The 23,684-nt window shown below is 48.5% G+C and overlaps 1 protein-coding gene and 1 long non-coding RNA gene across 6 annotated transcripts in view; one reads left to right on the forward strand and one right to left on the reverse strand.

Annotated features, from left to right (window-relative positions):
• Positions 1–23,684, reverse strand: part of RFX2 (regulatory factor X2) — a 92,045-nt gene that overhangs the window by 57,497 nt on the left and 10,864 nt on the right. The gene's annotated exons all lie outside the window — the stretch shown is intronic.
• Positions 2,613–14,247, forward strand: LOC111774195 (uncharacterized). 2 transcript variants are annotated; one of them, XR_011440387.1, is made up of 3 exons: positions 2,613–6,049; positions 8,893–9,681; positions 13,468–14,247. It is a non-coding gene; the product is annotated as an uncharacterized lncRNA (long non-coding RNA). The 2 variants fall into 2 exon arrangements; XR_011440386.1 differs by lacking the exon at positions 13,468–14,247 and having other exon boundaries at positions 8,893–11,757.

A 23,684-nucleotide genomic window follows, 5' to 3' on the forward strand; every position in this document is an offset into this window, starting at 1 on the left:
CCCCTCTCCAGGTGGGCGCGCTGCGTCTCTGCCACCCTCCCGGTCCTGCCCTCTGCTCTGCACACATGTTCACGGTCGCTCGATGGAGAAAAGCTGGGCTGCCCCTGGCATTTTGTCCACAAGGATGCTCTAAACTGATTTTCGGATGCACGGGGGTCCTGCAGCTCGGGGCTGCTGCCTGCAGGGTCCACCTGCGCCAAGCCAGCTGCCAGCCTCTGTCTCCAGCCAGCCGCAGTCCCTGGCCTCAGGTTCCCGGGTGCCTTTTCCTTGGTGTCCTGTATTCCGTATTAGGCCCCATTTTCCTACTGGCCTTTCTTCCTCTCTCATTTCCACCCTGGTTTCTCACTTTTCCCTCCTGCACACTCTGTAGCAGGGCACCGAGGGTGGAGAATGCGTGAGGCCAAGGAAAACCTGGACGCACAGAGGCTGCCTGATGCTCTTAACTTGTCCCTTCCCCTCCCGCCTTCAAAGTCCCCAGAAGGCCCCAGACAACCAGAGGGTGGAGGAGGAGCGAGGTGTGATGACAAGGGCTGGGCCTGGAGCTTCTTCCTCGACAGCATCTTCTGGGCCTGAGCCTGGGGCCTCGACCTGGCACAGGACAGGGCAGCCAGACAGGGGTCTTGTCCTGGCTGTGGGGCACTTCCCGTTTCCCGCGCCATCCCAGGGGGCGGCCAGTGACCTCGGGCGATGGCCGCACCTCCACAACTGATTCAGGCAAAGAGGGGGTGGGCTTTGTCCATCCTTCCAACAGCACACGCAGACCTTGCCAGCCCACCCCCGCCTCCGCTCCCATCATCACTGTCCTCGAGAATTAAAAAGCAGAGAAACAGCCTAGCGAAAAATCGAGGACTTCCACCTGAGATCGCAGGCCCGGAGGAGCCCTTCAAAGTCGCCCGGCCCAACTCTTCCAGCGGGGGATGAAGGCTCTAACCCAAAGATGCTAAGCGGCTTGCGTAATCTGCAAAGCCTGGTGCGGAGGGGGGGAAAGTGTCTCCACAGGAAACTCTAAAAAATGACCACTATAAAAGATCATTTTAAAATGAGGCTACAATCCCTGCAAAATGGCTTGTCTACACTGGGACTGGGCATAGAGCGATGCTCCGGAATTCCGAGTGGCATTTCTTTTGGAAGGATTTCTCTTTTTCGGTACACAACAACCCACGACTCTCCCGCTGCAGACAGAATCATGGATTCTAGTCAGTCTTTCAGGGAATCTTCGTGTAAGTCTAAACTTCTTCATTTCGATGTCAGCAACACTCACTGTACCTGGATCTTAACTATTGCCCCTAGGAGGGCTGGCCGCTAACAAGCCAGCTTTTTTTTCCTTTTTACAGCTTGCTTTTATTGGTTCTAGAACACAAATGACATCCCGTTCTAAGTTTCGGCTGCAAAAGAAAGTCGGGAGACTTGTTCAGATATTTTAAATCGTCCCAAGACACCAGCTGGAACGCTGGCACAGAAGCACAAGGCATATTTTCTCGGGGCATTCGGCTGCAGAGTGAATTGCCCTTCAAAAACCGAAAAAAAAAAAAATCCACACAACTAAAGCAACGCTCCCCGTGGGCACTGTCTGACCGACCACAGGCTGCCGGCTTCGGACACAGGCGGCACTTTCACGGTGGCTGCTGTGTTAGTCAGACAGATCACGCTTGAGATGAACGAGGCAGGATCAAACCCCACCAAAAACCTAGCCTCCCGTCCATTTCTCACTTTATAGCCCTGGCTTTTGTGGGCGGGGGCGGGGGTGGTGCAGAGAGGAGGGAGAGAAATGTGTCACTGGCTTTGAAGGAAGTTCAGCGGCCGTGTTTACCTAGGCAACCGGCCGGTAAACAATCGCTTATCTCTGGCTGCAGAAGGAGGAGGCGGGGCGGTGATGGGGCCGTTCTGACCAAAACTCACCCTGTGGCTGCAAAGTGCCCATCAACGGGGTGAGGGTTTGGTGGGGACACACCCAGTTCCCCTAAGAAGTGTAATATACACGTTCCCCAAAGGGTCAGCCGAGGATCCAGCTTCTTAAGAGGGATCTTGAAGACCCAGAGGGTTCTGGGTTTGGTTTCCATCACCAGCCAGCCTGATGTGTGAATGCCTGTCCGTGGGACCCTCGGGGGTCCCACACCTGCCTTTGCTGTTCCGCTTGAGCGGCAAGAATGAAAACATCGTACCAAAAGGCCCCCGAGAAGTTTCAGGTGATCAGTGACATATAGTAGGACGTTGGCCAGGTAATGATTTTACAAACTCGAGAAATTCGATCAAAAAAGAAATTCCACATAAGACTGAAATGAGTCTCCACTTGAGAGCAGTCTAGGACATATTCAAATGGCTAAAAGTTTTTTTCCAAGAGTTCCTCTTGGTTTATACAGGATGAGACGTCCAGACAACAAGGCTCTTTCTATTACGTGGAGCCCAGGTGGACCCACGTCTACCTATCGTGGCAAATCAACCTCAAGCATAATTTCATCAGAGAAAAATATATGCAGATGTTCAATTAAAACCTGGAGCCGAGGGCCTGGCGCGGCTCGCTGGCCCTCATTGTTTGCTGAGTAACAACCGTCGCCAGGACAACGCAGCCCACTCCCGTCTCCAAGAGCCTGTTGCCAGGCAACGGCGAGAATACTTCCCAAACCAAACAATGTCATCCCCAGCAATCCCCTCTATCTCACATTAACCAGATCTAAAAAAAACCCTCCCAAATATGTAATCTATTATTTTCAGAAGCCCTAAGAGAAAGGCAAAGAATCTCTTCTCTATAGTAACCGGGGGAAAACAGTTTACCATATTTGTTCGAAAATAGCAAAACCCGAGAAGGACCAACTCTCTCCGTAAGCATCACGGAGGGACTTCTTCCCGTGCCAGGAGGAGAAAGTGCCTTTTTCTCCAAGAGGAAAGAATTTATTTATCATCGAACAAACAACGTGGGACGGTTCATAGCCGCCCACGGGTTTTCTGGGCAGTTATCAGAAAAACGCAAATGAATTGGGAATTAAGCTATTTGGAAAAAATGTAAGAGCAGAGAGCTTATTAAACAGACTTTGGGAAGCATCATGTCCTTAGGAAATAGGTGCAAACTGAATCATTGACTCAGCATTAGAAATCCTCCCGGGACTCCGCTGGAAGGAACTTGGAGCGTCTGGCGTCCCCGTGCCAGCTCTTCCTGCCCTGCTCAAGCAAGAGGAAGATTCGTGGAAGAGGAAGCCAGGCCACATCGGAGGCCCCCACAGGGTGGGAAGCACAGGGACACACAGCCCCAGGAACAGGGGGCAGGGTGGCCCCCAGTGTTGGCCAATCTTGACCCACAGTGAAAAAAAAAAGTTAAACTCAAAGCCAGCAGGGCCTTGGCTGCGGAGCGGTTCAGGCTGAACGTGGATTCCCTGTGGCTTCGGAACTGGGAAGGGAGAGGGCAGCACCGTCTTACAAGGGGAGCGCAGAGCTCTAAGCAGATGGTCTTATTTCAGGGGGAGCGCGGCCAAGGATCATAAAACATTTTGACGGAATGGGAAGCATGTGGCTCCAGCCACCAGGGGTCCACCTCTTAGATCATAAAAGCACATGGAACTTATAGGTTTGTGCACAATTAAGGCATACGCTTTAACTCTCGGCTAAGATTTGAGCCCTGACAAAACACGGCCGTTGAGATGCACAAGATCGTGCGCAGAAAGTTTGTTTTCTTAAGATATCATCCAGGAGTCGCTCCTAGGATAAACAGGACGGAATCAGTGCATCCCCCTGAGAAGGGGGGGTGGAGTCCGTGCTGCTGGAATCTGAACCTGGGCTCCAGGGAGACGAGGAATTTGAGGCCAGACTCTCGGGCTGTTAACCCACAGCTCAACAGTAATGGTCACCACGCTGATTTCTAGTCCTGGGGGATAAACCAGTAGCAGCCAAAACCCTGGGAGCTGCTGCTCGGCACGGCCCAGGGGACACTGCTGGTTCCGCCTGGACACCCCATCCAAAGGAGGCCCCGACACGCACCTGCGAGGACCCCAAACTCCATCTCCAGAAAGAGGATCGACAGGGGATCCTAGTTGCATTATTGATTTCAATGAAAAAATACTTGTTGAATGCCTAGCGTGGCCAGGCATTGGCCAGTGATCAAAGCAGACCAATTTCCTTTCCTCATGGGGCTTATATATTAGTACATAGTGTGTGTGTGTGTGTGTGTGTGTGGCGGGGGAGTTATAGAGAGTAAACAAAATAAATAAGATAAATACATAGTATGTCAGATGGTGACAGATGCCAAGAAGAAAAATGGATGGGCAGGGCTGGGGGGGGTGGGGTTGCAATTTTTAAAGGGTTGTCACATGTCTCTCTGAGAAGATTCATTAGAGTGAAGAGTTGAAGAAAGTGAGGGACAGAGCCATTTAGATATCTGGGGGAAGAGCATTCCTGCGGAGGGAACAGCCAGTGCAAAGGCCCTGAGGTGGGTCCACGGCTGGTGACTATAGGTGAGTGAACCAGGAGGTGAGAAGGAGGAGAAAGGGCCCATGCAGGCTGTCATAAAGGGTTTGGCTTCTGCTCGGAGTGAGATGGGAGGGATAAGAGAGTTTGAGCCCAGAAAGGACCTGATTTGATTTGCACTTTAACCAGGTCCCTCTGGCTGCTGGGTTGAGAACAGGCAAAGAAGGAAAAGGGTGGAAGCAGAGAGAGCAGTTAAGAGGCTAATGTGATAATCCGGGTGAAAGATGGTGATGTGGCCTGGCCTGCATGACAGCAGCAGAGCGGAGCAACGCGGTCAGATTCTAAATAAATACTGGAGGTGGAGTCAACAGGAATCGCTGACGGGTTGGATGTGGGGTGTGAGAGAAAGAAGTCAGAGTGCCACAAAGGTTTTTGGCAACTAAAAGGATGAGATTGGGAAAATTGCAGGAGAAGCAGGCCTGGGAGCCCCCAGGAGTTGAGTTTTAAAGGTGTGAGGTGTTAGAGGCTCTTAGACACACAAGTTGGGATGCTGAGAAAGCAGGCATATATATCAGTGAGGGCCTGAGGGGCAAAGGGGTAGGCTGGAGCCATCAGTGTATAGATGATGTGGGCTGGAGCCATCAGTATGTAGATGATGTGGGCTAGAGCCATCAGCGTATAAAGTATGAGGGCTGGAGCCAGCAGTGTATAGAGGATGTGGGCTGGGGCCATCAGTGTATAGATGATGTGAGCTGGAGCCAGCACTGTATAGATGACATGGGCTACAGGCATCAGTGTATAGAGGATGTGGGCTAGAGCCATCAGTATACAGATGATGTGACCTGGAGCCATCAGTGTACAGAGGATGTGGGCTGGAGCCAGCAGTGTATAGATGACATGGGCCACAGACATCAGTGTATAGAGGATGTGGGCTAGAGCCATCAGTACATAGACGATGTGAGCTGGAGCCATCAGTATATAGATGATGTGGGCTGGAGCCATCAGTATATAGATGATGTGAGCTGGAGCCATCAGTGTACAGAGGATGTGGGCTGGAGCCATCAGTATATAGATGATGTGGGCTAGAGCCATCAGTATATAGATGATGTGGGCTGGAGCCATCAGTATATAGATGATGAGGGCTGGAGCCATCAGTATGTTGATGACGTGGGCTGGAGCCATCAGTGAGTAGAGGATGTGGGCTGGAGCCAGCAGTATACAGATGACCTATTTAAAGCCACGAGACTGGCTGATCTCCTCAAAGCAGGGCAGAGAAGAGGTTTGACTCTTCAGCTCTCCACCATTTAGAGGTCCTAAAGAGGCGGGAATTCAGCAAAGGATCCTAAAGAGGCCAAAGAAGTAAGAGCAAACGGTGTCCTGAGCACCGAGGGAACTGGGGGCTGAGAACGGACCCCTGGATTCAGCAAAGTAGAGGTCCCCGAGACCATGACAGAGCAGTTCCAGGGGACGGTGTAGGCAAAGCCACAGAGGTTGAGTGGGTTCAAGAGAAGCCAAGAGTTGTGGAACTGGAGAGCCCGGGAGCAGACAGCTCTTTTGAAGAGTCTCTGCTGGAGAGAGAAGGAAAGGAACGAAGTGGCACCTGGAAGGGAAGTCCAGCTGAGAGAGTTTCTGACAATGGAAGAAGTAATAGCAGGTGAGTATTGTGATGGGCAGGACCCAGCGGGAGGGAACTGGAGCAGGAGAGAGAGAGGAAATGGCTAGTGAGGTGTCCTTGCAGAGATGGGGCAGGACGACAAGCGGACAAGAGGAGGGGTTGGCCAGAGGGAGGTGCATCGACCTTTGTCCACCAGCCCAGGAGACAACGTCAAGCCTCCGCCAGGTGCAGGGAGACGTGTGTCCCAAGTCATAGACGGGTTACCCCAAACCGGTAGTCCCTTTGGGGAGCTCCTGGTCCCCAATCCCATCCCGCAGCCGGGGAACCCCTGCGTTATGCTTCCAGGGCCCCCTGAATCTACTCCAGCGCTGACAGCCAGAGCGGCGGCCCTTACAGGGCTGCTGGAGGCCCCCAACCGCAGCAAGGGGGGAGCGTTGGAAGCCATGGGGCGGGAGCTGGCATCACGAGGGACAAGAGGTCGACAGACCTCACGTGAGAGGGTCCAGCAGGCCCTGGCTCCGAAGGGTGAGCTGTGGTGGGCAGGAGACCCCAGATGGGCTCCCTGGGACCCCGGCAGGGGGCGGGGCCCGGGGGAGCTGCTTAGGCCGTGAGGGTGGAGCCTTCATGAATGTGTCACATTGTAAACGTCCTTACAGAGAGGCCCCAGGGAGCTCCCTTGTCCCTTCCACCAGGTGAGGACACAGCGAGAAGCCTGTAACCTGAAACACAGCCCTGTTGACCATACTGGTAGCCTGATCTCAGAAATCCAGCCTCCAGAACTGGGAGCGAGAAATTTCCGTTGTTTATAAGCCCCCCAGTCTGCAGGATTCTGATACAGCAGCTCGAACGGACTAAGACAGACCGACACCCGCTCTCATCCTGGGTCCCCCTCAGTCGAACAGAAGCCCCATCCTTCCTGTTTACGCTCCCACTCATGACTTGGTCTTTTTACTGCTTTATCATTTAATGATTTCTTTACACCTCTTTTCAAATGCACCAAAATGTCCGATCTCTCCACGTGCAAGTATTATTAGAAATTAGTCGGAATACACCTAACTGTTTTCCTCGCCAAGTCAACGTACGAACATGCAACCTTAAATAGGAAAAAATTCTAGAGTCACAAAGAAAAATAAAAGTGTATTTCTTGCTAAGTCATGCTTGAACTATGCAAGATTACTAAGAAATCTAACGTTAAGCTAAACGAGGGCGGACAGGAACCCTGTGTGAGCGTTTCAAAAGCAGAATTCTCCCGCTCTGGACAATCAATGGACTCAGGCCAACTGGAGGCGTGTTCGCCTGTCTTGGGGAGGGAAAGGAAAGAACCTTCCACTGCTTTTAAGTGGTCATGGGTCTCCGGGGCACCGATACACCCCCATTGGCTCGGGACTGAAATTCTAGTCCAAGATTCCTTCAGCAAGACCCAGGGATCTTGGAAGAAATGAAAACGAAGCAATGAAAGGCAAAATTAGAAATATTTGTCTCATCTGTCATCTCCTCTTCTCATCTCAACCCCCCCATCCAATCCTAGGAGGACAAAAGAACATTCTATTTCTGTCTCCGTGAAAGTTGCAACCCCAAAGCAAAACCTCAGTGTTTCGCTTTCTTTCTTTTTCACTTGTTGCTAAACTCACTGATCTGGTTAAACCCGAAGACAAAAATCTTGGAGGTATTTTAGGTTTTTAAATGAATGAATCCTGATTAATTCTAGGAAGATACAGTCAAATCGATTCCATTTCAGACAAGCATTCTAATGCAAAGCTTGGGAAAAAATGTTATTTTTTAAATTTAAAAAGACACCATACACCCTTGAAAATATTTTAAATGACTTTCCCATGACATCAAGTTTGAGACGAGTCTTCGTTTTACTCAGCAAACGTCTTCTGCCCGCGTGGGCCTGGGGAGGATTCTGGAGTATGAAACCAGTGAGCAGCCCGCAGCGGCCCAGACAGATGCCCAGCTTTGTCTGGCTCTGTTTTCAGTGTCCCCATTCCCAGCTCCATACTAAGTCAGTTCCCAAAGCAGAGCAAAAGATAATTTTGGAAAAAATGGAATAAAATGTTCTCGCTCTGTGTGAAAGGTAGAAAGAGAGAGATGAGAACTTGAAATATAACTCAAGTAACGGGCAACAGCCCTTTCCATTCCCATTCTGCTCCCTCGTTCCAAATGTAGACTTGAGGGGGCAGCCTGGTGGCATAGTGGTTAAGTTTGCATACTCTGCTTCGGCAGGCGGGGGTTCGCAGGTTCAGATCCCGGGAGCAGACCTACACACTGCTCATCAAGCCATGCTGTGGTGGTGTCCCACATACAAAACAGGGGAAGACTGGCACAGATGTTAGCTCAGGGACAGTCTTCCTCACAAAAAAAAAGAAGATTAGATTAAATGTGGATGGCTGATCTCAACATTTTGGGCTAAATGCTCCTCTTGGGGATCTAAGGCAAATACTCAGGCTATTATTACTCAGCCCACATTGATTAGAACATCTGTGAGGAGTCAGGACACCAACAGAAGGCTGCCAGATTCTCCTCTCTCTCTAGCAAATAGCAAGGTGTTTGTTTTGTCCTTACACGTAAGTGACTGGGGATAATCACACAAGGACTTCTTGGCAACCTGTACACGGGGCTGCCACGGGTAGCAGGGGCTCTGGGCAACACCCAGGTCAAGATCTGCATTAAAGAAGATGGAAGATGGATGAAGGCAGCCCGCCCAAAGCAGCCAACCTTGGCTAGTAAACACAGACCTCTGGGACGATGCAGGGAGAGGTGGGGAGCTGGCGGGCTGTCCAGGATGCACCTAGGGAGCGGGCGGATGCTGAGGGACCCAGGGAGGTGACAGTGCCCTTTCTGAAGCATTTCTTCTTGTTCCTTCTCTCATCCGAAACTAGCACCTTCCTAGCCCCAAGTGGGCGAGAGGAGAAAGCATCCAGGACTTGTGTATCTTCCTCTCGACACGCAGCACAAGCAAAGTGAGGATGTGACATAAATACGACACATTGGCTGAGAGGAGGCGCCTGGATCCGGATCTCGGATCTCCACGTTCTCGCTGGCTGACCTTCAGCCAGTGACTTAAATCGTTCAGAGCTCCCATTTCTTTATCCGTAAATGGAAAAAAGAAATTGTCTGCCTCTGTGGGTTGTTGTGTTAAATAAAATGAAACCTACGAAGCGTGGATTCAGTTGCCAGCCCAGCACGTAGGAAGCGCTCGACCAAGGTGAATTACTGTCACTGTTGTAATTCACACCATTATAATGTAACCAAGAGCCTCGCTGATTTTTGCCGATTTAAATATCTGAAACTTTGAAGCAGTTATGCACGTGGCTATTTGTGATTTCGAAAACAAAGAAGCATGATAAACTCCTCAGGGAGCGTCTCGTGCTGTGTGCTATATTCACCCCAGGGCATATTTGTGCGCTTTGTCATTTTGGCCAAATACTTAATACTCGTTTCTCTCCCAGCTTCGCACCAAATGTAGCAGCTCCCCTGCAAGTTACCACCGCAACATCACTGTTACAAAAGTTACATTTTATCATCAGCCTCCTTTCCCTTCTCAGAAATCCTCTCCTTCCCCGAGACCTCAGAGTGAGTATAGTACATTCTCTCTCATAAATCGCTTGACAGAGGTGATGAACACAGACTGCGTTTAGGGCCATCCTTCTCGGCGAGACAGAAAGCTGGTGAGTTTCTTGAATTCCCCATAAGGAGATCCTTTCTGCTTTCTGTTCTTTGCTACAAGTTTCTGGGGTTGGCATCATTAAACTGCTGGCTTTGCCAATCCCTCCTCCAGCGCTGTTCAGATGGGTGATGGCACCGTAATGTTCTCCACGAGTGCCTGCAAGGGAGGCTGATGCAAACCAGGCGGCACCGGCTGCTGGGGAAGGCGTGGAGGATTTTCGCCCAAAGCAGGGTTTGCCTTGGCAGAAAATGACCTCCCAGCATCCTTCAAGACCTAGGGTATGTCTGACCCACACAGTCAGAGGATGAAGAGCTGGCCGGAAGTGGTGTCTCTTTTCCCCCTGTCAGAATTCATCCTATAGAAATATACATGTCCAGAAAGGTACACGGCCACACGAACACTGTGCACCAACGTTCACAGCAGCACGATTCATCACAGCCCCAAAGCAGAACCAGCTCAAGTGTCCATCAGCCGATGAAACACAACGTGGTCCATCCACACACTGGAGCACGATGCAGCCGTGAAGAGGAACGAGGCCCTAACACAACTCCACGTGGACGGACCTGAACACATGTCGCTCAGGGAGAGAAGCAGACACAGAAGGACACACGGTGTGTGATCCCATTGACGTGAAACATCCAGAACAGGCAGATCCACAGACAGAGAGTGAGCTTGTGGGTGCCAGGGGCTGGGGAGGGGGTGGGGATGATGCTGATGGGGATGGGGTTTCTTTTTGGGGTGATGGAATGTTCTAGAGTTAGATAATGGTGATGGTTGCACACTCTGTGGATATATAGTCATGCGCTGCCTAACGATGTTTCAGTCAGTGACAGTCCGCATACACGACGGAGGTCCCATAAGATCAGCACCACACAGCCTAGGTGCGCAGTAGGCTGTGCCATCTAGGTTTGTGTAAGTGCACTCTCTCATGTTCACACAATGATGAAATCGCCTAACGACGCATTTCTCAGAACATATTCCATCGTTATCGATGCACAGCTGTACAAAAAAACCACTGAGCTGTACACTTTAAATGGGTCAGCTTTATGGTATGTAAAATATCTCAATAAAACTATAAAAAAAAAAGATATACGGACAACATATCCCTGGTGGCGTTATTTGAAGTCACAAAAAATTGGAAACAAATGTTTATCAATAGGAAAATTGTTAAATAAATTATGGTGCATCCTTCCTGCATAACTACGATGCCATTAAGAAGAACGAGGGACATTCTTCAAGGAAGATCTCCAAGATATTCAGTTCCTGGCACATAAAGGCTCTCAAATATTTGAAGAATGAAATTATGTAAAAAAATGCAGCTATGTATGCTATAAAATAGGTAAATTCATTAAAAAGGTCTAGAATTACAGGTTAACAGTTTACGTCTTGGAAGCCGAGGAAGACTGGAAGATGAAAGAAAAACTTTCATTTCTTCACGGACTTCTGTAGATGACGATCTTTTATGGGATCGAGTCTCTTGTAACACTTCTGTATCGTTTAAGAAATTGTGATACATTTGTAAGCACTGGAAGGCACGTCAGTTCTTGTAAATTTGCACACGGCGCCTGGAGGATGCTGTTGGCACAGGGAAAAGCGCTACTGCTCACCTCACTTGGTCCACGCCACGCTGCCACTCCTAGGACCAGTGGATTTAATATTAATCCAACATCAAACATTAACATTGACCGAGAAACCAACTGGTACATTCGTACGACGCCACAATAAAAAGAAAAAACGAATGATGCCCACAGCAGCATGAGGAACCACAACGGCGTCGCCGAGGCAAAGAAGCCAGTCTCGAAAGCTACACGCTTACGCCTCCACTTACGTGACCTCCTGGAGAAGGAGACACTATAGCGACAAGGAGCGGAGCTGGGTGGCCAGGGGTAAAGGGTGGGGCGAGGGTCTGGCTGCAGTTCAAGAGAATGTGCTGGGGGTTGGAACCCGCTGCTGCCCTCTTGGCGGTGGTGGTTACAAGAATCTACGCATGTGCGAAAACTCACAGAACAGGCCACCCCAAAATTTGGGGACTGCGACTGGATGTAAATGTAAACAATAAATAAAAAGGAAGAAACTGAATTTACTGAGTGCCGGGGCTATGCTAGGTGCTGAGCATTCAAAGGTGAACAACTCAGAGGAAAGCCTTGCTCCTGGGGCACTGACACCCTCGTGCAGCGGAGTCAGATAAGAAACCAGTCACTAAATATAAGGTTATTGCAGAGAGATCTGGGCCGGGACAAAAGAGTTAGAGGACAGAGCTGGGGCAGTGGTGGAGGAGCTCCCGATCTCTCGACAGACCGGTTAAAGTGTCGTGAGGATGGGACTAACCTGAGACCTGATCAGAGGAGGGGCCAGACATGGGGAGATGCGGGAGAGAGCACTGCCAGCACAGGAAATAGCAGGTGCAAAGGCCCTGTGGCAGAGGAGGGCAGGGGGTCTGGAGATGTCAGAGGAAGCCCTGAGGGCACGGCCAGAAGTCCGGACTTTATTCCAATTCCTGAGGCAAGCCCTGGGTGGGGGCACAATATGATCTGACTTACATTCTTAAAAGAGCACCCTTTTTTAGACTACTGGAAGAAAAAGCAAAAGCAGAAAAACCAGAGAGCAAGCTCCCATGGCATTTACTTCTTTAAGATTTTAATAATAATTAATGCTTCTTAAGTTCTTAATTGAGCTTCTTAAGACCTATATATGGAAGCTGGGCATGAAATACAGCGTTTTATAAAGAAGTAACATTCCGCCCAGTAAATGAAGGGTTAACTAATTAAGCATTTAGCTAACATGAAAATAAACGACGGCTTCTACAGTTTCCGTCAGGTAATTATACACTTAGCAAGCCATCACGGCCCACAAGCATTAGCTTGCTTATTAATTCAGGGTTAATTGTCCCTATTGACTTATAAATGCCGTTAGCCAAAAACTAAATAATTTACGAGCGTACGCTCGTTTTGTAAAAGGTGCATTAAAAAGTGGCCAGAGGAAACGGACTAGACGTGGATCTGTAGTTTGGTTATAGTTACTCACTGTTAGGGATTCATACAATAAATCGATTTTTATCAGGGGTTGGTAAATTTATTCTATAAAGGGCCAGAGAAGAAATGTTTTCGGCTTCATGGGTCTAAGGTCTCTGTCGCGATTACTGGACTCTGTTGCGCTTCTAGAAAGCCATCCTGTACATAAGGAATGAGTGTGGCTGCCTTCAGAGCCCTCTAGGAGCCTCGAGCAAAGGAAAAAAACCAGCAATACTGATCCTGTCTTTAAAATTTTGATATTTTGCTTATTATGGATTTTGGGGGGCATTTATTTGGATTTTAAAAACACTGCATTAAAATATTACTTATCTGGATGGCTGAGTTTTTTTGGCACCCTCCCTCCTTAAACTTTGTGTCTAAGTCGAGGGCATCCCTGGGTCTCGGGCCTGGAGCCATTCCAATAAAACTTTATTTCTGGATATTGAAATTTGATTTTCATATAATTTTCATGTGTCATGAAATAGTCTTCTTTTGATTTTTTTCCCAACCATTTGAAAATGCAAACAATATTCACACTCCTGGGACCTTTAAAAAGCACACAGCAGCCAAATTTGGCCTCCCCCCCGGCCCAGGGCTAGAGTTTGCTGACCTGTGTTTTAGACAGCTGTTGAGGAAGCAAGGCATACTCATCTTTATATTCGCAGAAAAATATCTGCCATCAAGTAGGCACTCAAACGACATGGCATAAATTAGTCCCATTGTCTCCTTTTTGAAATTCCCGCTAAGATTGCTTATCACTGCCTTTTCATCCCCAGGCCCCCGAGTGCACCAGCACGCATGCCCAGAGCACCCCAGACCTCTCTGGCTAGAATTCCAGTAGGCCTGTGAAGACCAGAAGTTTGTGCAGGAAACCCCTGATGCGCAGACCCGGCCCTGTCTGCCTCGTGCTTTCCCTTCCAGCAAGCACCATAGACTCAAAAGTGTAATTCTCCCCAGGGAGGGAGTGGAAGATACAGGAGTCAACGGCACATCGTTCGCCTGGTCCACGAGTGCGGACAAGGCAGATTTCAGTGCCTTTTCTCAACGCTGATCCTGGGATCCAGCAGGAGCGGTGGGACTTAGGAAATCTAAACTCTGAAAGAATGTGCCTCCTGTAATGTAATGCTGGGAAATACAAGCGGGGTGAAACATTTATTATTATTGTTAATTGTGGCAAAATATATGTAACACAAAAGTTACTTTAGTCATTTTTAAGAGCAGAGTTCAGTGGTATTAAATACATTCAGATGGTTGTGCACCCATCCCCCCCATCCATCTCTGGAACTTTTGTCATCTCCCAAAACTGAAACTCTGTCCCCATTAAATATTCACTCCGCATTACCGATCCCCCAGTCCCCAGTCCCCACCCTTCTACTTTCTGTCTTGATACATCTGACTGCTTGAGGGACCTCCTATGAGTGGATCACACAGCAGTTGTCCTGTTGTGACTGGTTATTTCACTGAGCAGCATGTCCTCAAGGTTCATCCACGCTGGACCATGTGTCAGACTTTCCCTCCTTTTTAAGGCTGAATAAGATTCCGTTGTCTGGATGGACCATGTTGTGTTTACCCATTTATCTGTCGATGGACACTTGGGTTGCTTCCATCTTTTGGCTGTTGCAAACAACGCTACTACGAACGTGGGTGGACAACGTTCAAGTTTCTACCTGTTCAGGTTTCTAGGTATACACCCAGAAGTGGAATTGCATAGGTTAAGTCTGTGTTTAATTCTTTGAGGAAGCACCATAGTGGCTCCACAGTGGCGGCACCATTTCACATTCCCACTAGCAGGGTGCAAGGATTCCAATTTCTCCACATCTTTGCTGACATCTGTTATTTTCTGTAGCTTTTTTTTAGGTGTGAAGTGTTACCTCATTGTGGTTTTGATTTGTATTCCTTAATGATTTGTGACCTTGAGCATCGTTTCATGTGCTTACTGGCCATTTGTATATCTTCTTTGGAGAAATGTCTATTCAAATATTCTCCTGTTTCTTAACTGGGTTGTTTGTTTTTGCTGTTGTTGAGTTGTAGGAATTCTTTATATATTCTGGGTACTAACCCCTTATCAGTTATATGATTTGCAAACATTTTTTCCCATTCCATGGGTCGCCTTTTCACTCTGTTGATGGTGTCCTCTGATGCACAAAAGTTCATTTTCATGAAGTCCAATTTATTATTTTTGTTATTGCCTCTGCCTCTGGTGTCCTATTCAAGAAATCATTGCCAAATCCAAAGTCATGAAGATTTTCCTCTATGTTTTCTTCTAAGAGTTTTATAGTTTTAGCTCTTATATTTAGGTCTGATCCATTTTGAGTTGATCTTTGTATATGGTGGAAGATAAGGGTCCAACTTCATTCTTTCTTTCTTTCTTTCTTTCTTTCTTTTTTTTGGTGAGGAAGATTGGCCCTGAGCTAATATCTGTTGCCAATCTGCCTCTTTTTTTCCCTCTTCCCTAAAGCCCCAGCACATGGTTATTTGTCCTACTTGTACGTCATTCTAGTTCTTCCATGTGGGACGCTGCCACAGCATGGCTTGATGAGCAGTGCTAAGTCTGCACCCAGGATCCAAAGTGGTGAACCCCGGGCCACCGAAGAGAAGCACACGAACTTAACCACTTGGCCATGGGGCCGGCCCCCCCAACTTCATCCTTTGCAGGTAGATATCCAGTTTCCCAAGATCATTGTTGAAAAGAAACAAATGGCACCCTTGTTGGAGTAAAATACTATAAACAAGTAATTAAAGGTAAGTAACAACATTTGAAGATGTAATCTCACCAGAAAGGGCACCCCAAACGTGCATTTTTGAAAGAACCTGACATAAATTAGATAAGTTCTATTTTCCCCATCAAGGGAAATGGACACGCCTGTGCCTCGCTCTCATTCCTGTTTTCAGTGATGACTTCCTTTCTCTCACTTTCAAACAGAATTTCTGCGTGGCTGACACACACCCCTCTACAGAGACACAAGTGCCACCTGAGGACTCCCACCTTTTCTGTTTACTACAAAGGGTTAGAATTTCACCTAATTTAGCCCTTCTATTTTGAAAACCTCGAGAAAACCTGGAAAGTGGTTTAAACTCTGCAATGTGCCCATTTCTGGCTATGGCAGGATCCTATAACCGGGTCCGTGGATTCACGAGGGCGCACTTGGTGAGGCTGTGAACCTGAACTTGAACACGGAGTTCAAGTGGAGGCGCATGTGTCTATGCTGTCCTTCTGGGAAGACATTCCCACCTTCTGCAGCCTCTGAAGGACGTCCGGACTGATGAAAGGTGAGGGACCACCAAGCTACAGTGGCATGTATGTTTTTTAAACTCAAGTTACCAATTCAAGGACTCCATTTAGACAAGCCTCATTGCATAATCCAGGCAGGTCTTCAGAGGAAAGTGGCACAATTAATTCACTTCCTGGAAGAGAGGCAGACGGGTGGCAGTGGGCCCCCATCACACGTGGCGGAGACGTGGGGCCAGGCGGGATGGTCACAGAAGTGGAGGGGACACACGCCCCAGCTTTAGCGGGGAGCCACAGTCTGGAAGCAGCTAAGTCTCTCTCCCTCGACCCCGTATTTAGGAATCCAAACAGTCCAGGAAGAGATCGTGTGGAATATTAACGATTCCTTCAATGACCATCTTGGTGATAATTAACCCACAGGCCACTAAACCCAGGAATGCTGCAGATTGAGGAAACCGAAGAGAGAAACATCTTCCAGCAGGGAATAAAGAGAAGAGACAAGTTGCAGATTTTTATAACAGGCACCCCAACTGAACCAAGGAAATGTACCTAATTTGCCATCCTTGGTGGCTAACATTGGTCAGCCCCGTGGCCCCAGGATGGAGGTGGGGCCCACATCCATGCTCATCCCCGAGAAGCCTGGTGCCCGTTCTATACCTCCCTGGGGATGAGCGGTGTTCCCTGGCAATGTCACAATTCGAAGAAACTCAGCGACAACAAACAATTTCAAAGCCACGCGGAATTCATTTAAAGCAGGATTTTGGCTCAATACCAAAGGGCTGAGATGATGAGTCAGCTTTCTTGATCTCTAAACACTGATTTTTTTCCTTATTGATTATTTCTTCTGTGTCACTGTCACAGTGGTGTTCCAACACCAAGACGACTGCTACAGGAGTTGCTTTTCCCACCCAGAGCCCGTCTTCTCACGCCATCACCTGTAGCCGTAACTAACTTCAGAAATCACGCCCGGAGGCCACGATCAGGACACCAGATTCCAGAGCTGGTCTGACCTACTGAGAGGAGGGGATAGCCCTTGAGTGCCCGTCACCCAGGGTTGAGGGATGGAGAGCCAGAGAGCAGAACGAAGAGGAACCGATGCTCCTGGACTGCAGGGCACCAACGTCCCACCCCGGAGCGTTGGTCTAAACCTCACCAGGCTCTCTGGGGCCTGAGGGAGAGAGGAAAGCCACAGCGAGAAAGGCCGGGGAGCTGTGGGATGAAAATTTTTTAAAAAGGTGCCGTCTCCCAGACATGAAAAGGCAGAGGGAATTCAGCCTGCAAGATGGATGTGGCCAGACAAAGAGTCCTTTAATTACAGCAAACAGGAGAAGATACTAAAGTAAATATTACTCCTCTTGCCCTTAAAGGAAGAGAAAAATAACGTTGAGCATCACTGAAGAGTAAGGAAGTCACAAACCTCCAGCGCTGCATTGACATACACGTGACATTACGCCGAGAGCTGGTCAGATACAACCAGTACTGTGCGTTAGACCAGCGCTTGGCAGATTTTTTCCAGAAAGGGCCCGTTTTGGGCTTTGCTGCTCAGATGGTCTCAGTGGAGACCACTCAACTCCATCGTAGGGCAAAAGCCGCCACAGATAATATGTACACAAATGAGTGTGGCCCTGTGCCAATAAAACTTTATTTAGGGACACTGAAATGAGAAGTTCATACCATTTCATGTGTTCCAAAATATTATTCTTCCATTCATTTGTTTTCAGTCATTTAAAAATGTAAAATACAGCTCTTAGCTCTTGGCTGGACAAACTCAGGTGGTGGGTTGGATTTTCTCATGGGCTAGTTTGCTGACCCTGTCCTAGCCTCAAATTGTTGGCCTCATGACTCTAAAAGGGAGCTTAAAATAATTCTGGATAAATAAATGAACAGGTATCGAACAGCCCACGTAACTATAAATAACATTCTAGAAATCTCTGTGTCCTGAGGGTCAAGGACGTTCTGAGTGAGGATGGGGGCCGACATCCCTGTCACGTCGCCCTCCTAGAGACGAAGATGCAGGTTTTCTGGAAGTTTCTGAACAGGGCGTGCTCACCGGCCAGCGCTGGAGTCATGTCACAAGGAAGAGAGAAGACAGCCGTCAGGTCCTGTGGATCCTGGTCCCGCTCCCCTTTGTCCCCTGTGTAGTTCTGACACGTGCCCTGCACCTCCACAACTCAGCGTCTTTGGGCATTTCACCAAGAGAAACTTGTGGATGCAAGAAAATTATAAAAGATGACACCATTGAACAGACATTTCTCCCAAGAAGGCCTGCAAACGGCCAATAAGCACATGAAAAGATGCTCCACATCATTAGCCATTTGGAAAGGGAAATTAAAAGCCACAGAGAGACTCCACTTCACACCTACGAAGTTGGCTACAATAAAAACAAGGGAAAATGACAAGTGTCGGCGAGGACATCGAGAAACGAGCCCTCCTCCACCGCTGGTGGGACGAAAATCGGGGCAGCTGTGTTCCCTTGTGGAAAACATTCGGCAGCTCCTCAGGAAGTGAAACGTGGGGTGACACATGACCCAGCACTTCCACTCTGAGGTGTGTCCCCGAGAGAAATGAAAACCCATGTGCACACAAAGACTTGTCCACAAAATGTCCACTGCAGCATTACTTAGAATAGCCGAAAAGTAGAAACAACCCAAATGTGCATCAATAAATGAACGAACAAACAAATTGTGGTACACACATACAAGAAAATACTACTCAGCCATAAAGTGGAATGAAGCAGCGACACCCTACGACATGGGTGAACGAAACACACGATGTTCAGTGGAAGAAGCCAGTCGCAAAAGGCCACGAATTGGATGATTCCATTTATAGGAAACGTCCAGAATTGGCAAATCCATAGAGACAGAAATTAATGGTTGCCAGGAGCTGGGGGAAAGGGAAGGGGAGAACGACTGCCAGTGAGCACAGGGTTTGTTTTGAGGTGACAGAAAAGTTCTAGAATCATATAGTGATGATGGTTGCAGAACATTGAGAGTATCCTAAAAATCAGTGAATTGTACTTTAAAAGTGATGAATTTTATGTTACATGAATTTTATCTAAAAAAAAAAGACACAGTAAGTGTTGGCAATGCTGGACAAGAAGAAAAACAGATACTATATAAACCGAAATGGCCCCTACGTTCTCTACTTTGGAAGAAGTGAAATGTGATATTGCTCGTAATAATGAGACAGTTGGGTCTGAAAACATACAAGGTCAAAATTCTTCTTAACATTTTCAGAAATAAACTTGGTTTACAAATAAAAACTCTCTTTACACACTATTCCTAAGAGAATTTTTGTTTGAAAATCTCCAATGACAGGAGAAAAAGGTGGAAGGAAGTCTGTTACAGAAACGCCAAAACACCTGGTTAGACGGACCCCGTAAATAGAACCGACAGGAACGAATGAGGACTGAACAGCTAGAGGTAGCATTTCACCCCCAGAAACTTGAAACGAGACTATGTTCCAGTTGGAGAGTCAAGAGAATTGTAGACTTTCTGGCCCGAGCCCTAAGGGAACACCACCACTGGAGAATAAGGGAGCAGGTATTTTCTAGAAGATTCTACAGTCATGAAATGCTAAAAAAGGAAATCCAGATGAGGCTAGTGTCTCAGAAGTCTTAAAGGATGCTGAAGAGAAAATATGACCCACTGAATTGAAAGTGGGACAAGAACTCAGATTACGGATGGGTAACGTCATCAAGGATTAGGTGATTGGAATTCTGTTTTTAAATTTTTGCGTAAAGTCTACATGAGAAGGACAAGTCCACTACACGAGAAAGACAGAGGTATGAGAGCAGGATCCAGAGACTGCCCGAGGGGCTGCCTACTCCAGCTGGAGAGAGCAGACAGCAGCTGGGTCCCTTAGGTGGCATTCGGAGAGCAACGACCCGATTCGGGGGGTCACAGACAGCGGGTGGCCCGGAGGCTGCACACCACATGTGGGGACGGGTCGCTGGGAAGACAGCGCAATCACCACTTCGGTGGAGGATCAAGGCGCCAGAGCTGAAACCACATATCGACAGGGCATCGGACGGGGAGGGAAAATGCCGCTGCTGTGTGCGAGTCAGCTCAGAGGCGGCGGCAAGTGTGAACTTGTGTCGGCATGAACGGGCCGAGCGGCAGGGCCTTCCCCAGAGGCATGTGTGGGCACCGGCGCTGCCGCGGTGACAGAGTGGGCCTGAGTCAGCCACACGTGGGCTGTGAAATGGACAGAGCGAAATTGACGGGGAATTGACAAGTTCCGGAAGCTGGGGCTGGTCCAGGGAGAGGCTGGAGGGGCAGAGAACCTCCAAAATCACCTGCACAATACAATGGATGCATTCATCATTCGTTTCACCAGACTGTCAAAAGGTCTGTGACCCGCCACTGGATGAATGGGACCAGGAGCGAAGGGTGAAGCACAGGCAGGTTGTAGGGGGCCCCATGGCGTTGGTGGGGGCGGGAGCAGGCGGTGCCAGCGGTCAAGCTGGAGGCGGTGCACTTGCAGCCAAGGACACAAGTGGAAAGACTGCAGAAATGGAGCGTGAACATGCATGAGAAACCTATGAGAGACACAAAGGGAAGTCCCTCCAACCCAGCAATTCCACTTCCGGGATTGTGCGAACATCTCACACACGTGCCCAGATACATCTGGACAAGGACGTTCAGCGCAGCATTGTTGCTAAAGTGAAAAAGGATGGATGAAATGCCCCTCGATAAGGAGCCAATGAAATACCTCAGGACACACGGGTGGAGTGGAATCCCAGGCAGTCACGTAGAAAGAATGAAGCAGGCGCTCCAAGGGCGATAAGGAAAGAGAAAGACTGAAAATCAGATGGAAACAGCAGCTTGCAGAAAAGTGCACATAATATGATTCCTTTTTGCCAAAAAAAAAAAAGTATTAGTTCAGCCATAAAAGGAGTGAAGCCCTGAGACAGTTCCACGTGGACGGACCTGCACACACGACGCTCGGGGAGAGAAGCAGACACAGAAGGACACACGGCGTGTGATCTCATTGACGTGAAACGTCCAGAACAGGCAGATCCACAGACAGAGAGCGGGCTCGTGGGTGTCGGGGGCTGGAGAAGGAGAGAATGGGGGGTGACTGCTAATGAGGACAGGGTTTCTTTTTGGGGTGATGGAATATTCCGGAATAGATAGTGGCGATGGTTGCATAATTTTGTGAATATACTAAAAATCTCTAAGTTGTATACTTTATATAGGGGTGAATTTCATAATATGTGAATGATATCTCAATTAAAAAATAATAAAGTATCAGTGTGTGCATTTTATATGCATACAAAATACCTGAGTATCCACAGCAAACTTGCCTAGTGGGGGAGGAGCAGGAGCAGAGAGGGAGGCAGCCAGAGGCTCTTTTTTCCTTTCACACTTCTTTGTACTATTTGGACTTTTTACAATGAAAAGATAAGACTTTCATAATGGAAAAGAGGAAGTGAACAGACGTATGGGGACGGACCACAAGGATCTCAAAGTCCTGAAATGCTCACGAGGGAATTCTGGGACCAAACCGCTCAGTGGTCCAGAGTGGACCACCTGTCTGCCAAGTCTGGCGATGACCACTTTAGAAAGAGGAAAACATTCAAGTCTGGGGGACTCGTGCTACCAAAAAATTTTCATTTAGATCCCACGCTAGAAGAACAGCATTTTGGATCTACTGGATTAAGTAAAATACGTTATTCGGATTAATTTCACCCATCTGTGTTTACTTTTCAAAGTGCGGCTACTAGAAAATTGAAATTACACGCGTAGCTTACACGGGTTATGCCTCTACTGGACAACTGTGACCTACAAGATTCCTGGAATAAATCTCCAAAGTGCGACTTCGCAAACATCTTACGAGGCCCTATTTTACTAGACCGTAAGAGAAGTTGGTTTTAGAGCTGGGGGCGACCTCGGCCTGGTGAGAACTTGAGTCAGTGCAACAAATAACTGGTTGTTCCACAAAGACAGCCCGACGCGGTCTCTAGGCCCGAGGGTTTTACGTTGCACGAGACAAGGAGACACAGAACTAACTCCTTATGTGGCAAAGGTGACAGGTGTGGACGAGAGGTGCAACAGGGTGTAAACCACAGGGTGGGGAATCTGGGAGGGTCTCGTCCTGGATCCTGTGGGGTGGGGCACACCGGGAGGACGGACTAGCTCAGGAGCAGGGTGTGTGTGACACGGTGGGGCAGGGACAAGAGAAGGGCAAAGAGACCGAGCTGGTCAGAGCCAGGGGCCTGGGCTGAGGGCTCTCGGGGGGAAAACAGGCTGGGTCACTGGGAGAAAGGCTATGAACGCCGAGTGGAGCCCTGGTCTCCATCCTATCAGGTAGAAGTCAGCAAACCACAGCCCGTGCCGGTGCCACGTCGGGCTCACTCCACCGCCTGTTTTTGTATGGCCCACAAGCCAAGAATGGTTTTCACATTTTTAAATGGTTCAAAAGAAAATCAAAGTCAAAATATTTTGTGACACGTGAAAATTACATGAAATTCACATTTCAGTGCCCATAATAAACTTTTACTGGCACACGGCCACACCCATTCGTTGTCAACAGCAGAGAGTGACTATTTGTGATAGACACTGTCTGGCCCACAAACCTAAAATATTTACCATCTGGCCCTTTCTGGAAAATGTTTGCCGACCCCCCCACTTCCTTGGAATACTAACACATTCTGCAGGCTTGCTTTCCTCAAATAAAATAGGGGTACTTTGCTGAAATCACAGCGCTTCAGCCAATGTGCAGAAAAATATGTGATGGATACATTTCTCAAATGAAGCCATTTGCCCCACAAATATTTCTCACATCTTTTACAGTCTCCTCTCACCTGCTGGGGCACAGCAGCAAACAACACGATGAATTTCATGCAAATTGCATCACAGGGAACACAGGCTCAGCCTGTCACGCCAGATTTGACGCAGAAGTTCCAAAGGACGTGCTCACAGTTGCTACCGCACACCGCTCTCGTACTTTATCATTTAATCGTGTTTTACTAATAAAGACGTTGAGAGTTTGCGTGATTTCATCAAACGCACTGGTGTGTCGTGGTGTCCCACCAGACGTCACGCGTCACCCCCTGAGCAGCTTAAAGGCCGATGTCGAGGGCGACAGGAGCATCAAAGATTCGGGAGGAGAGAGCGGAACGGAGTCTGCACAGTACCCTTCGCACAAGAAGGAGTCAGGAGGTTGCCAACAGTGTGAACTACAGGATCCGAACTAGAAATGCATAAATGGACACAGAAAGGACAGGATCCGTGCAGGTGACATTGGGCAGAGGCTTAGTGGGGTGAAGGAGAAGATGAAGCGACCCCAGTCTTCAAGCCTGGCCACGAAGACGATGACCCCGGGACAAGCAAGGGACTGAGAAGCCCAAGAGGCGTTTTCACGTTTTTTAGGGCCTGACGATCATCTCGACTCGGCTGGGGTTTTGCAAGGATTAGAAGGAATACGTTTTGCACACCAGGCGCACGGAGGTGCTGGCGGGGGAGGTCGTGGCAACTCTTTATCTTTCAAACATAATCTTGGGGATCTACGAGTCACGACTTTTAAAGGCTGGCTGCTCCCTGCTGAGAGCTGCTTCTTTTTCCTTCCCACCTGCTTTATTCTGTGCCCCATATACGGCTCTCTGCCTTCTCGAAAAACCCTCTTCCTGGGTCTGAAGCACAAGCGGAAGAATTTTCTCTTTCCACAAGCATTGATCAGAACTTCTGGACTGCCGGCCTTCCCCCGGGTTAGGGAAGAGAGTCACTACCCTTGAAACTCTTAGGATCCGCTTCAGTTTTC

Source organism: Equus caballus, chromosome 7 (assembly GCF_041296265.1).
Source record: "Equus caballus isolate H_3958 breed thoroughbred chromosome 7, TB-T2T, whole genome shotgun sequence".
In the NCBI taxonomy this organism is placed as follows: Eukaryota; Metazoa; Chordata; class Mammalia; order Perissodactyla; family Equidae; genus Equus; species Equus caballus.